Source organism: Acipenser ruthenus, chromosome 8 (genome assembly GCF_902713425.1).
Source record: "Acipenser ruthenus chromosome 8, fAciRut3.2 maternal haplotype, whole genome shotgun sequence".
Taxonomy (NCBI): domain Eukaryota; kingdom Metazoa; phylum Chordata; class Actinopteri; order Acipenseriformes; family Acipenseridae; genus Acipenser; species Acipenser ruthenus.
The window spans coordinates 40,643,009-40,658,439 of record NC_081196.1 but is presented as its reverse complement, the minus strand read 5'-3'; the positions used below and the strand labels follow the sequence as shown (position 1 = coordinate 40,658,439).

Genomic DNA, 15,431 nt, shown 5'->3' with positions numbered 1-15,431 from the left:
ACATGTTAAGCCGTTAAATTACTTTATTCAAAGAAATTACTGTATTCAAAGAAAGTTTCCCCTTTTCTTTGTTTTGTAAAGTGTTATTAGTAGAGGTGAAGTTTGCATTAAAAAGCTAACTCATTGCATGATGAGTAACGAAAAGTTGCAGACAGAGTTTTCATTTCCTGCAGTTCGTTTTGTTGGTATCAGTCAGGGTGGCATCTGCGCTCCGATATGTTAGGTTTTCAGGATAGCAATTGAGTGTTGACACATTGTATATCCTGTTTGCCATACCAACGGCGCTTGTTATGAACCGAGTCACCTCTGAGAAGGAGTGCTTTTATTGAAGGTGTACAATAAGTGTAAGAATTAGGAGAAAACGATTGATTAATTGCCTCCTGCTTGGGCATATTTAAAAGAAGAGGCAGGTTTATAGAGAACACTGCCAGCATTGGCTCCCTCCATCTGGACTCTGTTGTTTTGAAATAAAAACATGGTTACGGTGTCTATCAACGGTGTTTAACAGTTTTGAACAAATATTTAAACACTCAGCATCTTTACCAATGCTCAACAGTTATACATTACCCAATCCTGGGTTTTCACAAGTTATTGGCATTTTTAACATTAATTTTAACTATTGAAGAGAAAACCTCCCACTGTTGCACATCATGGCAGGGGCAGACCTTCTATACTTCTCTCCTACCTTCAGGGGATGCAAACATCTGGATCTGCTTTTCAGAAAAAATACAATACTTTAGAAGAATGTAATATTCTTTTATTTTACTACTGGAACTAACTCAACAAACAGGTTGCTGAGTTACATTCTGGCAAAGCTAGGTACAATGCAGTGTTTCTGGATACCAGCTATGCAGGTAGATTTCTCTTTATTTTATAACGCTAACTATGCTTTTGTTCAAAGTATATAAATTATATATATATATATATATATATATATATATATATATATATATATATATATATATAATCTTACTTTACATTATTATAAATAAATCCAAGTAACTTTGAGCATAATACAATGTTAAATACAATCTGTGTTGAATTGGTATCCTGCTGGGTATCCTTACTCAGTCTTGCTATTGCTGTTATTACAAACGTGATTCATTTTAGGTATGCATAGTTCTATCAACAGTTTTAGTTTTTTGTTTTTACAAGTAATGTCTGATTTTTCCTTAAATAAAACATGCATATGTGGTACCACTCATAGAATCTTTCGAAATATACCTCATCTTCAAAGGGTGCACAGATTCCTACAGCTATTGTTCCTCTGGACTGGGGAAGCATGTCAATAAATGAATCTGCACCATAAACCAAAAAGCTGCTCTGTAATGCAAAGGTGACCATAATTTCAGAGGAGCCACAAGAATGCATTTGGTGACATATCTCCAAATGAACTTCAGTGACTGCATCACTTTCTATGTAAAAAATAACCTCCTCTTGCCCCTTTATTTGTTTTAATGTATATTGGACTCTTCATACTCTTGTAAAGCTGTGCACAGTAGTTGTTTTGGTGCTTGAGACCTAGAACATGACATTCATCCACTTAAATGCAACTTTCAATGAAATTATATATAATATACTATCTGTTTGTTCATGTTCAAACATTTTTATGTTTTTCTAATATTTTTTTCAACATAAATATACTGATCTTTTTACTAGTTCACATAAATAAATAAATTATAGCACACTAGATATGTTTTTGCACTGCAGAATATATACTCTCCATACCGTCCATAAACACTCCAGTATTCTGCTGTACTATTGTATTTTTTATGTGATGTGTTATTAATTATAACACTTGTCAGTTAATACATTCCATATCAAACTCAGTGAAAGGGAGGCATACTTTACAAAGGTCTGGAGGGGACAACATTTTTGTGTTTGAAGCTATGCGTATAATATTTGTCAAAGCACTGTAGTAACTCTTATCTTTATTGGCATAACATGTTGTTATCAAAAATACTTTTGCATTGGTAATCAGTTATACAGTGCACTCTGTTTATAAGAATCACTGATATAAGAATCAGCCGCATATAGTAATCAAAACCACTGGGACAAAATCATTCCTATACCAACCAGTGTAAAATAATCTGCTTGTAAGAATCAAGCAATCCGCTTATAAGAATCATTTCGGGGCAAACTGACTACATGTAATACGGTACTTGATCAAGTGCAATGACGTGTACAGCCAATAAAGCTGTTTCTGAATTTGAATTTGATCACATCTCACGTGATTAGGCACATACGCTGCATGGATAGTGCAGTGATGCAGGAAACACTGCATTGTTTGTAATCAAATGTGACTGCGCCACTACATTGTGCAGGTATGCTTTTTTGTGTTCTCTGTTAGTGAACATTTGTTTCAATAAAGTGAATACCTATTCATTGAATACATACTGAGTACAGCAGTGTTATGCATGTAGAGGGAGTGGGATTGCGTTGCGTTGCGTAGAATTTTGCAGCCTTGAGTAAACATTATTGTGATCATATAACAAGCTGCTTACCCACGAGGACTTGTTTTGATTGTTTTGATGTATTGTCCTCAGTGATTGAGCACCATCGACATTTGTATACTGTATTTAAACTGCTGACGCGCGGAGGCGCTTTTGCTAACTCTAATGTGACGTGGCCGAGGGCAGTCTTGATTTACAGTTTAAAACTGGTGTTGGTTTTATTTTTGTTACGGTGCAGTGAGGAAACAACCGCTAGTAAAACAAACAAACAAAATAAATAAACCTAGATTTCAGTTGGAGCACTAACTTAACTAAACAATACGTTGTGTGGTCCCTGTGCATACATGCGGAAACTCATGACATTTAGTGGTCAACCCATTACACTGCAGGGAACAAAGCTTTCATTCTCAGACTAACATGCTGATTCTGCAGCACTTCACCACAGTACTCATATCGGTCCGCTTTTACGAATCAGCCGCTTATAAGACTCAAATAATCCGGGACTGCAAGTAACACTTTAGAGTGTGTAGGCTTTCTATAAGAAATATTTCAGCCATTGTTTCACCTTTAGCTTTACCATTTGTTATTCATCTTTTTTATGCTCTTGAGACCTATTATTGTTATAAACTGTAAAAGCTATCTAGCCTATAGCCACAACAACAATAAAGGGCTAGTATACTTCTATATTCTAAATATGTACCGTACATATGTTGCTACATGTTTTCTTCCCTTCTGTTGTTTCCATGCTTCTAATGCCCATGTTTATTTCATTAAAAGTTGGTCTGATTCATGAAAATTGTAACTTCAGCTCGCTCCCAACAATATATCTCTTCTCCCATTTTGTGTCAGCTTCACTTTCAGAAATTATTTTGATTTGATGTTACTTAAGAGAACGCAAATTGGAATGCTGCTCAATTTTCATAGCTTCTCAGAACGCACACCAGCTTTAGCTTTAGAGTTAATCTACCCCAAAGAGTTATTATTATATGCAGAGAACCTGTTATCCAGTTGTGATAGAACTTGTAAAGGCCTTGAGCACAAGTTATTGAGTGTATCCCAGAAAGTGTTGATTTTATATGATAAGTGAATGCAGTTGATTGCGATGACTTGCTTTGGTTTGTATAGATTTTGTGGCTTTTTGGATCCCTCCCACTCCTCTCTACTTTCTGTACTTTCTGTGCATATCTAAGGTTATCCATGGTTTGCAAAGCTGGAGTAGAATAATTCATGTTTACATTGCATGGATTATATCAAAACCACCCAACATGTTAGTTTACTTACTGCCCTGATTGAGTAGATCATGAACCAGTGTTTAATGTAAGGCAGGAGAAATATTTAGAATACTTTAAGAAAGGTGTCACACACGAAGTGAACACAATGGGGGAGAGGGTGGGAGGTCAAAAGAAGGGTTACTGGTGTGCTGAAAGTAATTGCTTCCACATCCAGAATTGCTTGTGGGAATGCAACTTGGTAGTTTCTACATGTTTAGCATTACAAGACCCTCAGAATCTATGCTAAATCATTTAAAAATAAAGTATTGTAAGTTTAGTGAAAGCATGTTCAATTACAAAACATGTCAATTAAATGCACAGCACCAGCTAGAGGAAGAAAACAAGCACATTTTTTTTGAAATTCCTAGTTTTAGAACCATAGTAATATTCTACAATCTGTATACTACCTGTATACTACCAGGAGTGGCAACTTTGCAGTTTGAAATAATGACTTTAAAAAGTAATAAGTAGGAATGATTAGATTACTACTCAACCTGTAGAATTCTTTCATAAGTGTTAGATTAACACGCTTGCAATTATTTATCTTTTTTGTCATCCAGTCATTGGTGGGGATTTATATACATCAGATTAATTGGGTTAATTAAGTTAATAGACCCCAATCTCTTTACAGTTAAGTAATTCAGTGGGATTGTAATATAATAATCTTCTGTTTTGATTTGCGATGTACCTTTTGTGGCTAGCATCCCTTAAAAACAAACTTTATCTCAATGCTCTATAATTTATTTGAACATATTGGCAGTTTTTAAAAAATCAGAAAAGCCATCATCAGAAGTCCTTGTTTACTTTTTATAAATTACTTCAACATATATAGACTGTACCGCAATTAATGTGAAGAAATATTGAATATACTGTACACTTACTAATTTGTAAACACTAAGACTAGCATCTGTGTTTGGCCTGCATGTAAACATTATTTTAACACTTGGAAACATTCAAACATTTAAACTCTAAAGTATGAACACTCCTAATTCTGGATATAACTTTTAATTTGTTTTTATTCTATTAGTTTATCAGCATTTATAATTTTAGTTTTTGTCTGAAAAAACTTTGATATTTTCATGGGTATCTCTATATGTTGGATTCTCAAAACTTAAATTAGTATCTTAAGCAGTGTGTTATGAGAAGCAGGCTTGTATGTTTATATCAATTTGAGCCTCTCTCTATAGCCCAGTCACTATCTGACACTTTTGTGTGAATAATGTTTTTTTGCTCACTATTCAGGTTAGAAATGCATTTGCTGGAGATTAGATCACTTTGCCAACCATCTCTTGAAGTTTTTAATTTGAAACTTATACTTACTTTCAGGTTACTTGAAAAACAGCTGGCATTAGTTTTAGTCTGTGACACTTATAATCTAGTATCTAATTTGGTTTTGTAAATGGTAAAGAAGACTGACCAGTGTTCATTTTTGCAAACTTATTTTCATTAATAGCTGCTGTCTGTGCCAAAGCAACCCGAATACACTCCCTGACTCCCATGCATCAGGAAACAGTGGACTTTTAAATCTGTTTACTCCAGCCTTTAATTAACTCAGGAGAAAAACGCAATTGTAACCAAACAGTTAAGTAATATAATGCTGTGTGCCCTAAAGGGCTATACCTGAGCTTTCCTACCTAATGCATTCTTGTTGTGTAGATTAACTTTGTCCTGGTTACTTTATAAAACGAAACTGTTTAAAGTACCCCTGAGGCCTGTAGAGTCATGTCTAATCTCTTCAGTACATCAGTAGCACCATCTTCTGAACTATTAACCTCTCCCTCGTGCAACACTAGGCACTATTAAAAACTGGAGTGAACTCTTAAAAATGATGGCCCATTAGTGTTGCATGTGAGAAATCTACATATCATGGCATAAAATGTCAATGTATTCTTGCAGAGGGACAGCTCCATTTCAGATACTGTGTGAAACATTCTTCTGGTGTTTTGTGAAAGGGAGAGGGAGATTGGTGCATTTAACCTGTTACAATCATACAAATAAAACTTACAATACTGTTTTCAAATGTTGACCAGAAGAGCACCTGATTTGCATACAGTACACTACTGCTGTACTATCAACAATGTTTGCAGATCCTTTATAATCCCTCTGCAAATATTTTCAATTGTTAGTTCAATCAACACTCAAGCTACTTTTGTTTTCTGGTATATCCAGCATACAGTCTTCATAAGAAAATGTGGCCATTAGACCCATCATTGCGTGTCTGGTTCCTAGTAACTGATTGAGTGATTGAGACTGTCCAGTTCAGTCTTAAAGGATTTAAATGATTCAGCATCGATCACATTGCTTGGTAACCGATTCATACACTCACCATTCTGTGTAACACAAGTGTCTCTTACCCTATGTTCTCATGGTATAACCTTTTGATAACTGCAAAATGAACACATTGTACCATTAGTAGGTCATTCTTGAGAAAATTTATTGAGAAATCTCCAGGCGGAATAAGACGCCTTCAATGGTCACCTGTAATTTACATGGCCAAAGAGAGGCTGAGCAGTAATGGAAACAGTATATAGTGTCAGTAGGGCTGATGTGATTAGAGTATTGAATTTATATACAGTAAAAACATATAGCAGTGACAAAAGAATTAAGAACAGGCAGTTACATTAGTGTGATGAACTCTAAAAAGAACTCTATTTCAGCAATCCAGTAAACACAATGGAAGCTTCTTAACAAACAGCCTGTTCAATGGCAAGGTTAAGCTGTCTGTAAGCTGTTAGTCCATCTGCAAATCTTGACAATTAGAATGCTGTGGCAGGATGGCTCGGTGGTGACGTCAGAACCAGGAAGAAACACAGGCACCAGTACTACGGTTGAAGCACTGAGCGCGTATTTTTTAAATAAAGGTTTACACAAAACAAAAATAAAAACACTAGTATGCAAAACAAAAGGCACGTCGGCCAAAACAAATAAACAGACAAACACCAAACACTGAAGCAAACGAGTATCGCGCTGGTGTAAAGCCATCACGAGTAGCAATTGTTATTATATTTTTAGTTCTTACTTTTCAGTTCCACCTCTGAACAACCCCAACCCCGGTCAGCAAAAGCTGCTCGTTTTTATATCGTGGTCGAGGGATTAACTGGCTAACAATTACCTAATTTATCCCGTGACCATTTTCTGCACAGGATTTCTGAAATGCATGATCAATAAATCATTACCTACCGACCACGCATTCTCATGAGATTAGCTGGATGGGGAATTGAAACCCCATCCATGCTGTAAAACAACAATACCAAAACATTGTAAACATTCTTCTGTTTATTTAGTTTTTTTTTTACAATCCTGAGACTCTAACTGGCTACTGTATTTGTTCTTACTGTACTTGTTTGAAAACATTTACTTTAACTTAATGTGAACTTTGACCTAGAACCTAAAAAATGTGCAGATCCTCTACAGATAATCAATGGAATGTATGTATTTTTCCATAAAGGTGATTATCATGTTTTTAGTGGCAGACAAACATGTGGAAGAGCTAAGGCTGTGGGCGGCCTTAACATGAACAGTCAAAATACATTTCGTGAACATTTGCATTTGAACACACAATGGTTTTTTAATTAGCTTATGCAGTATTTTTTTTTTAATCATTTCTATATTCCTTCCCTAAACAAAATTGTGCAGTCTTTTCTTCCTAATTGCATAAACATCATTGAAAGAGCCCTGTGGAATTTCAGGGAGCGTGTTTGTGGAATTTATGTAGCCTCCTATAACACTCCTGCAAAATGTCAGGACACTGTAAAGCCTTTGCTGCTCTGACACTGAAGTGCTCTTTGTAACCAAGAGGGTGCTTTTTCATGCACCTTGTGCACCATGGTACAGTACATGATTGTGTGTAATAGTCTGCTTACCGTATTTCACTGCCACTTGCTTGTTACGATGACATCCCATTAATCACCCTGGACTGTCTCTTTACAGTCAGAGTTTAAGCAACTTGCAGAGATTGCTGAACCCATATGTAACAGGGCGAGGTCTGTGCTGGCTGTCGACTGATAAAAGAATGCCTTTGCTACTCTTTTGGCTTGGCCCTTTTAGGAGATACACAGTGACGTTGGGTTGCCTTGGAGTCTGGTGTAAACAAGTTCAGAGAGAGAACGCCAGCAGCTGGAGTGAGAGACCAAGCCAAGCCAGCATGACTAAGGAAGGCAGCCGTTATTGAAAGTGGGAAGCAAATTATTATTTCCGTACCCAAGAAAGTAGAGGGGGAAACCTAGGCAACCCCTGTAAAAGTATCGAGGGCGAGTAGCAAAGTATAGACCCCAGCTGACCAGTGTAGCAGCAGCAGGGGACGCTGCATTTTGTATTTTGTATTACAGTGTTTTATTTTCTCTTTTTCTTTGACCCGTCTGTTTTTGATTATTGTTATCCTGGGCACCTGCATGTGCGCCAAGAGTGGACTGCCAAACACTTTTTACCATTGCTGGTAGCAACAGTGCCACCTTGTGGTGATAATAAATCAGTCCGCCAAGTGGCGTTGCAAAGAAAGTCAATTCCCCACACCCTCCCACACCATAGTTAAAAAGTTAGCATAAAAACCAGTTAGCCACTAAAATAATCCTCTGAATCATACAAGTATAGAAAAAAAAGCTGATAGCAGTTGCTCACTTTATGGTTTAAACAGATTTGTGTTAGTTAATATTCTTTACATTTTAACAATTTGCTCAACGGTTCTATGTAAGGGAACATTTTGGGTGCTGTGTTTGAACGGAGTCTACACGTAAAAGTTAGGTCCATGCTGAAAACAAATTGTTATCTAAATCTCTTTGAGAATACCATGCAGATAAGTTTCTCACTATTTCTAGGGTATTTTTGAAGGTCTACATCCCATTTCGATAGTTTTCACTGCATTGGTATTTTCTGTTATATTCAAGGGAATAGAACAGATTTGTTGAACACTTAGTTCAGTAATTATGTTGTGACAGGGTATTCACGGCCTGCATAATAGGAGCAATGTTATCTCCTTTTCCAGGTAATTTAGTACAGAGAGTAAGCCCCAAAGCACCAGATGGCATAGAAAAGTGAAGCGGGAAACACAGATAGTTCTGACGTCCATGTGCTTTAACAGCACTGCCTTTTTCTTAATGTGGTGCCACATAATACATGCTTCGTCATTGCTGGAATACAGACAATGTTTTGGTTCAAATCATAAAGGTGGATTTTGAATTAAAAAAATAAGGTTTTCCTGTTTGATATTTTGGGCTGAATCAATATTTGAGGAATGACCCACCCACCCAGTTTGAGTTAGTTGTCATAACCTTTCTGTGAACCCGTGTGTTCTGTTAGCTAATGTGTTATTAGCTAGTATGGATAGGTAAGAAATGTTGTCAATAATATGGTTTAATTTTCCAGGTTCGGGAAGAAGTGGCAATATTTGTGCAGTCTCAATGCTTGAATTTAAATATATTGACATTTCATTTTAATCAACAGGCATATGGAGTTAAAACCACGATATCCTGTCACATTCCTTCTGAGTTTGTCTTCTATATGGGAAATTCATTTGTAGCGTTGTGCTTGTTGATGCCTTGTATCTATCTGCTTCTGAAATGTAATATTCACAGTATAGATTTTTCTTTTTTCTTGGATGCTCCCTACAATTGGTTTTTACTGTACATTGATATCAGAACTCAGTTAACACCACTGAAGGGAAACATAAATCACAAACACCTCTAAGTCAAATGACAAACAGTCTTTATCTCAGCTGTTACTGCAGTGGTATCTCAGGGAGAACAAGTTCACATTATCCCGTAAATCCCATTTAAAAATGCAACATCTTGTTTCAGGAAGAGTCCTGCTTGCGTCCAGTTTAACTGCCGGGAGGGACTGACACACAAAGAGAGACACATAAAGTCGATGAATGGATTTATGCCCAGGATTCTATTACTCACATTCTTTGGCTACTAGCCCTTAGGCTGCCTTGACCCCCTTGACTCCTAAAATCTAAAACTGTTAACCTAGTTCTTAACATAAGCACCCTGGGGAAGGCTCGGCTTCTACCATGATGGTTGAAGGGTTAGACTAAACAAATCCAGGTTGGGTACCACAGTTTGTCACTTTGATCCATGGGTTCTCATAAGATGGGGTGACAGTGCCCAGCTGTGGCATAGCCAGTATAATACAATGCATAAAATGCTACTTCCTGTACATCAGTGTCACCAAGTTAGTAAGTGGCACTCATTTAGGAAGTCAGTATTGCTTAATCTTCATTCTTACTTTGATGGCAGTTGAAAAAATAGATTGAACTAGAGATGAAGTGCCATCATGTTGGTGATTACTCTCTGCCTGTGTTGACACGTAGGCACATGCTGTTCGGTGGTGTCTCTGCAGCTCTGATACATTAAATCCTATGATCTCTCCAGGCGTTTGTCACCCGGAAGTGGTCTTGGCTTTGTGTGTTCTATTGCGTGCCACCTTGTGCTTGCTGATAGCATGCTCATAACTATGCTTGCTACTTTTTGATATTAATCGGTAAAGCTTGTTAAACGTAGAATTCCCAAAAAATATAAGTTTGACTCGATATTTTTTTTATTTTCTTACCAGAAATAATCATTTAGAAATCATCTCTAGTTTGTGTAGTTTTTATGCTTGCTGTCTGTCCCATCTCCATTCCTCTTTGAATGGCTAGGGGTCGCTGTCAGTCATCTCAGTCGTCCATTAGTACTGTAGTTTCACTGTCACTGTCATTTCAGCCTGTTCTGACAGATCTCGTTGACTCAAGCAGCGCTAGAATGCTCTCATTCATTTCAATGACTGTCAATCGTCAAGACCTCCACCGACTGTGCCCTTTCATTTGCCAGCTGCAGGGCCTGTCATTCAAAGCGCCTACTTTGAAATTAGCGGGTTAAGGTGTAGGTAAGCTTTTGCTTTAGGTATACGGTGACAGTTACTGGTTTGATTTGAAAATGGGGCGCAAGAGGAAAACACTTCATGAATATTGTGCACAATACCCTGAGCGATGTCTGAAGTCTCCGCGGCAGGACGAAGCGGGCCTGTCTGCCTTACCTTCCAGTGACTCTTCTGAGTCCAGCTGTGCTGAGGCAGGAGAGGAGGAAGTTAGTTCTGTTCAACTATCTAATGTTTTGTTGCATGTTGAATATGATAAAGGGGTTTTGCTAAATGAGACATTCCTCAGTGGTAAAAAAAGCATTTTTTTTTTAAAAGCATAAAGGTCGATTTCACCCATTCTCTGCTTGAATTAAAAAATAAAGATAAAAAAATGGTAAATTCTTTCTAAAATAAACGTCAATATTAATTGTCGATTTGGCAAAAAAAAATGTAATCGAATAGCAGCAAGCCTACTCATAAACAACTGATCACAATTAAACTGCATCAAATCATTTCACAATAGCTTGCATCTCCATTTTCAACAATAAGACCCAAGGTACAAATTCCCTGTGAGTTTCAGCTTGGTCTTGAACATCACTCACATGCAGGTACTACTGCAATGCCATGATCAAATGAAAGACATTATCCTGTAAAATGTGCCCGATGCAAATCAAATGCCCTACTTTAATATGGAAAATGACAAAATTGGTGAGGAGATTGGACGAAAATGGTGGCATTGACCATAGAGAATACCGCAGACCATGTCTCACTGATTCTCAACTCCTTAATGGAAATATTAGGGTGGGTTGTTTATCCATAGCATGAAATACTCAATCGTGAAATCTAAATAAACAAAAGCAACTTCTCTGTCTAGTTGACAGCCATCTTAGCATTAGTGTAGTTGGAGTGGCTTCCACAGAATACTGGTTTATTATTTGCCTACTGACTTCCTTTTCAAAGTCACTGTCTGGGAGGGCATCTTTGTGATTCTGAATAGCTTTGTTGTTTTCTTTCAAAGTGCAGATCAGGGACTTTAGGATACAATACTTTATCATTTCCTTTGCTAAGTTCAACGAAAGATAAAAATGTTCTTTCAAGTTCCTCCGCACAGATGATTTTACGAAAGATAATTTAGAGACAAGGAATCAGATGGCTCCTGATCTCCAGACTCCAATACTGAAGTGGAACTAGACAGGCTTCTTTTTTATCATTTCTTTTTTTTTTGTTCAGTTAGTGCGTCTGTGTGTGTGTATATATATATATATATATATATATATATATATATATATATACAATTAATTATTTCAGCTCTTTCAGTGTGGTATTGCCAGGGCAACAGGGATTTGCAGCTGAGTCTGTTCACATCTGCAGAAAACCTACTGTATGACGGTCTATCTCTAGATATTACTTTTTGGAGCATTTCAAGCAGATGCAATACACATATGTATATACATACACAAACAAAGAAAAGCCTTTTACAGTAAGCATTACTTAATTTCTTATTGAAAAGATTCTGGTCACAGATGCATGTTGTTTGCTTCTCTCAGTACGAGCACATGGCCAGCTGTAGGTCAATTAGAATGGTAGCACAATAGTAACCATCTCATATGCTGACATATTGTTTGTATCACAACAGTGTGAAGCATTGCGCACTTAATCCATTGCAGTACCATGTTGCCATATCAGGACCAGTCTGCTATTAAAGTATATAAGGACTGTTGGATAGTGCTGTGGACTGATATCTGCTAAATAAACTGATATCACAATTGTTCTAATGGTATGTTTTTGGAACTTCACTGTTTAATGTTACCATGACAAGAATTCTTCTGAAGGGAGACTTTTTCAGCATTTTTGTTTCTAATTTTGATACCATTTGTAAGGATGTTTCTACATCACTACATTATACTGGCATCATTGCTATGTGGTGTGTACAGTAGCTTTCCTGTAGACCCCCTGTCTGCGACCTGCTCCCTTAGTCCCTTTCTTCTTTTATAGAATATCATTTTTGTATAACATACTGTACAGGATTTCACATAAAAAAGATCTTTAAGCTGCGATGAACCTTTTTGTTGTCAAAGGGGTACAACAAGCAGCGTAGAACAAAGAACAAACTGTTCGATACAGCAACCTCACATACTGGTTTATAACATAAACACATAATGCACTGCTAGCATTTAGTTTTTCAGGACCTGAGGCAAAGAGATTCTATAGTGTAATGAGGGGTACATTCCAGCATAAAAAAAGATAATTTACCAATATTAGACCTGTTAGTTCCAAAGCCTAGAGCTGTTTGATAGGTAGCCTAATGTATAATTGTAATACGATATACTTTAAAAACAAACACCCCCCTGGCTGTCGTGATGCCAAAAGTGGTCTTTACAGTTGTATTGTATTGCTTGGATCCTGTTACACATCTGCAGTACATTCAAAAGGTCCCAGCATACAGTGAATAATAGCCTATCCTGGAGTTAATAAAAAGAGCACTGGTGGTAAAATGGTAATGCTTTATTTTGCTTAGAATATAAGTATTTACTTGATGTGCAAAATCCATGTAATGTCTATTGGTTAATAAACAGCCATAGACATGCAATTGGGGTGCCTTTGCAATTGGACTGCCATTGCAATGATGTGCTCATTTCCGTTCTGCACTGTATGTTGAGCATGTTTTTTTGGAGATTTATTTTGATGGCTTCTCGGTGCAATAAACATTAATTTTGACATAAAAGCACAACAATGACAGACATTTGCTATTAAGTTTGGGAATAATAATTGTAATTTCCATATGGTAACATTTTCCTATTGCATCTCGATTGACTCCTTATTAACATGTAACTGAAAAGTGTTATGGAAAAACAAAAACACACAATAATAATTAATAATGTGTCATCATAAAATATCTTACTCATTGTTTTAAAGCACCTAAAGTGTTAAGGTTGACCTGAGCTTCTCCTGAGCTGCAGTTGCTGATTCCCCTTTGCCGTAGGCATATGTAATGGTTAGATCAGAAGAGTGTTTGTTTAGATGAGACTTGTTTTGCAACATTGTACGCGATGCAACCTTTTTTTAATCACATGTATTTTTTTACAATGATTGTCGTTGATTGAGTGTTAAAATGGATTAATTATGTGTGGTGAATATCATGGAGACATGGATAATACCATTGACAAAGACCTGGATATATTTGGGTTGGGTAATTTAGAGATATCGATTAAAACGCTGTATATGTTATAATGTAACGCATAAAGAGAATCAGTTTGTAAAGAGAATAGATGATGATGACTGGTGTGGTACAGTATATGTTTATTAGCATGTGGAGGGCAGTTGTAAATGTTTGTAATATTAATGACGCTTATATATTAATATGAAAGACTTTCAGTTTCTGTAAAAATTGACGTTTGCTTTTTTTCTATATATCTTTGTTTCTTTATAAAAAAAAATGTAGAGACAAAATATCCTACAAAAAAAAACTGTTATAATCTACACAGGTTATACCACAGTTTTACACAAAGGACTATCAAAAATAGCCTATTTACATCTGAGATTTTATCAGTGTCAGCTCTGGTCTGCAAAATCATTTCACAGCAAAACTGGTGCCTCGCAAGAAATTGCTTTTACAGTATTAAGGCAATAAACTAATAAACTGTGCAGATGTCAAAATATGATATAATTAAAGACGTAGCCCAGTGGTACAGTAATACTTGTCTAAGCTTCTATCAGATATATGTTCTTGCTGCCCTATTTTAAGCCATTTCTTGATATTTTCCCACAAACTTTATTTTCAGACAGTCATTATTAATCTGTTTCCCAAATCTTAATAGAAGACACTTATTTAAAGAACCCATTCCTGATGCTTTGGGAACCTGGCATTAAACAGGAATGCAAATTAATCAAATTTGCTTTCTGGAAAATTTCCTCTTTTTTCTGTTAACGTTGCCTTTCTCACACTGAACACTGTCCAGGTTTGTCATTTTATCTTCTTGGTAAACTTGTCTAGCAGGTACCATTCTGTTTATATTTGGAGTTGGTAGCATATTCTTGACCTGGGCTTTACGTAAGTGTTGAGTGTAGTGAAAATGCTGTATTTCTATGCAGGTGTATTGTTATCACAGATAGTTTATTAAAAACAACAAGGTTATTCACATGTGAAATTAAAAGTACATGACTGTCACATTTTTCACTTTCTATGATGCTGCTTCTAAGGTTATGGCAAGACCTTATGATGCTTCTGGGTATTCACCTGCATTATTATTCACCTGGTGTGGCTTTACTTGGTGGGAAAATATACAGATAACATCCTTGTTTTATGAAAAGCCTTACTATGTTTGGCAAAAATCCATGCTTAGATAAGGTCATGCCAACTTTAATGGACAGGAAAGATAAACATTGCCTAATACCAAGTCTTTGCGTGGGGAATTGAGCTGAACAAACTACATAAACCTGACCAGTTTAGTTGTAGTAGTCGTATCAGTCATTCTGCTAAAGTCAAGTTTACAGATTTATTCAAAGCATTAGCTGTGAAACAAGTGACAGAATTACCCCTATAAATGTAGCAGTGTAATAAAGTATAGTGAAAGCATGGTAAAGCATAGGTAAAGCATTGTAAGCCCAGACAGCATGGGCGTAACTAGCTATGAGGACACCGAGGTTGTGTCCTCGGTTGTTTTTTTGCATCATAAATGCTGCTGGTCATGTCAAAATTCTGGTAAAGTACAAAAGACTCAAGCAGTCATATAAATACTGCCAGCTATAGCTTGAAACCTAAGTTTGACCTCGGTAGAATGTCAGCTCTGGTTATGGCCCTACCAGAGAGGTATGGTAAAGCATATTAAAAAGCATTGTATACTATATTAAATGCATAGTATAACCATGAGAA

At 36.5% G+C, this 15,431-nt stretch overlaps 1 protein-coding gene across 3 annotated transcripts in view; it reads left to right on the top strand.

Annotated features, from left to right (window-relative positions):
- The window catches only part of LOC117407327 (rho GTPase-activating protein 6-like), a 196,087-nt gene that overhangs the window by 99,289 nt on the left and 81,367 nt on the right, over nucleotides 1-15,431 (top strand). The gene's annotated exons all lie outside the window — the stretch shown is intronic.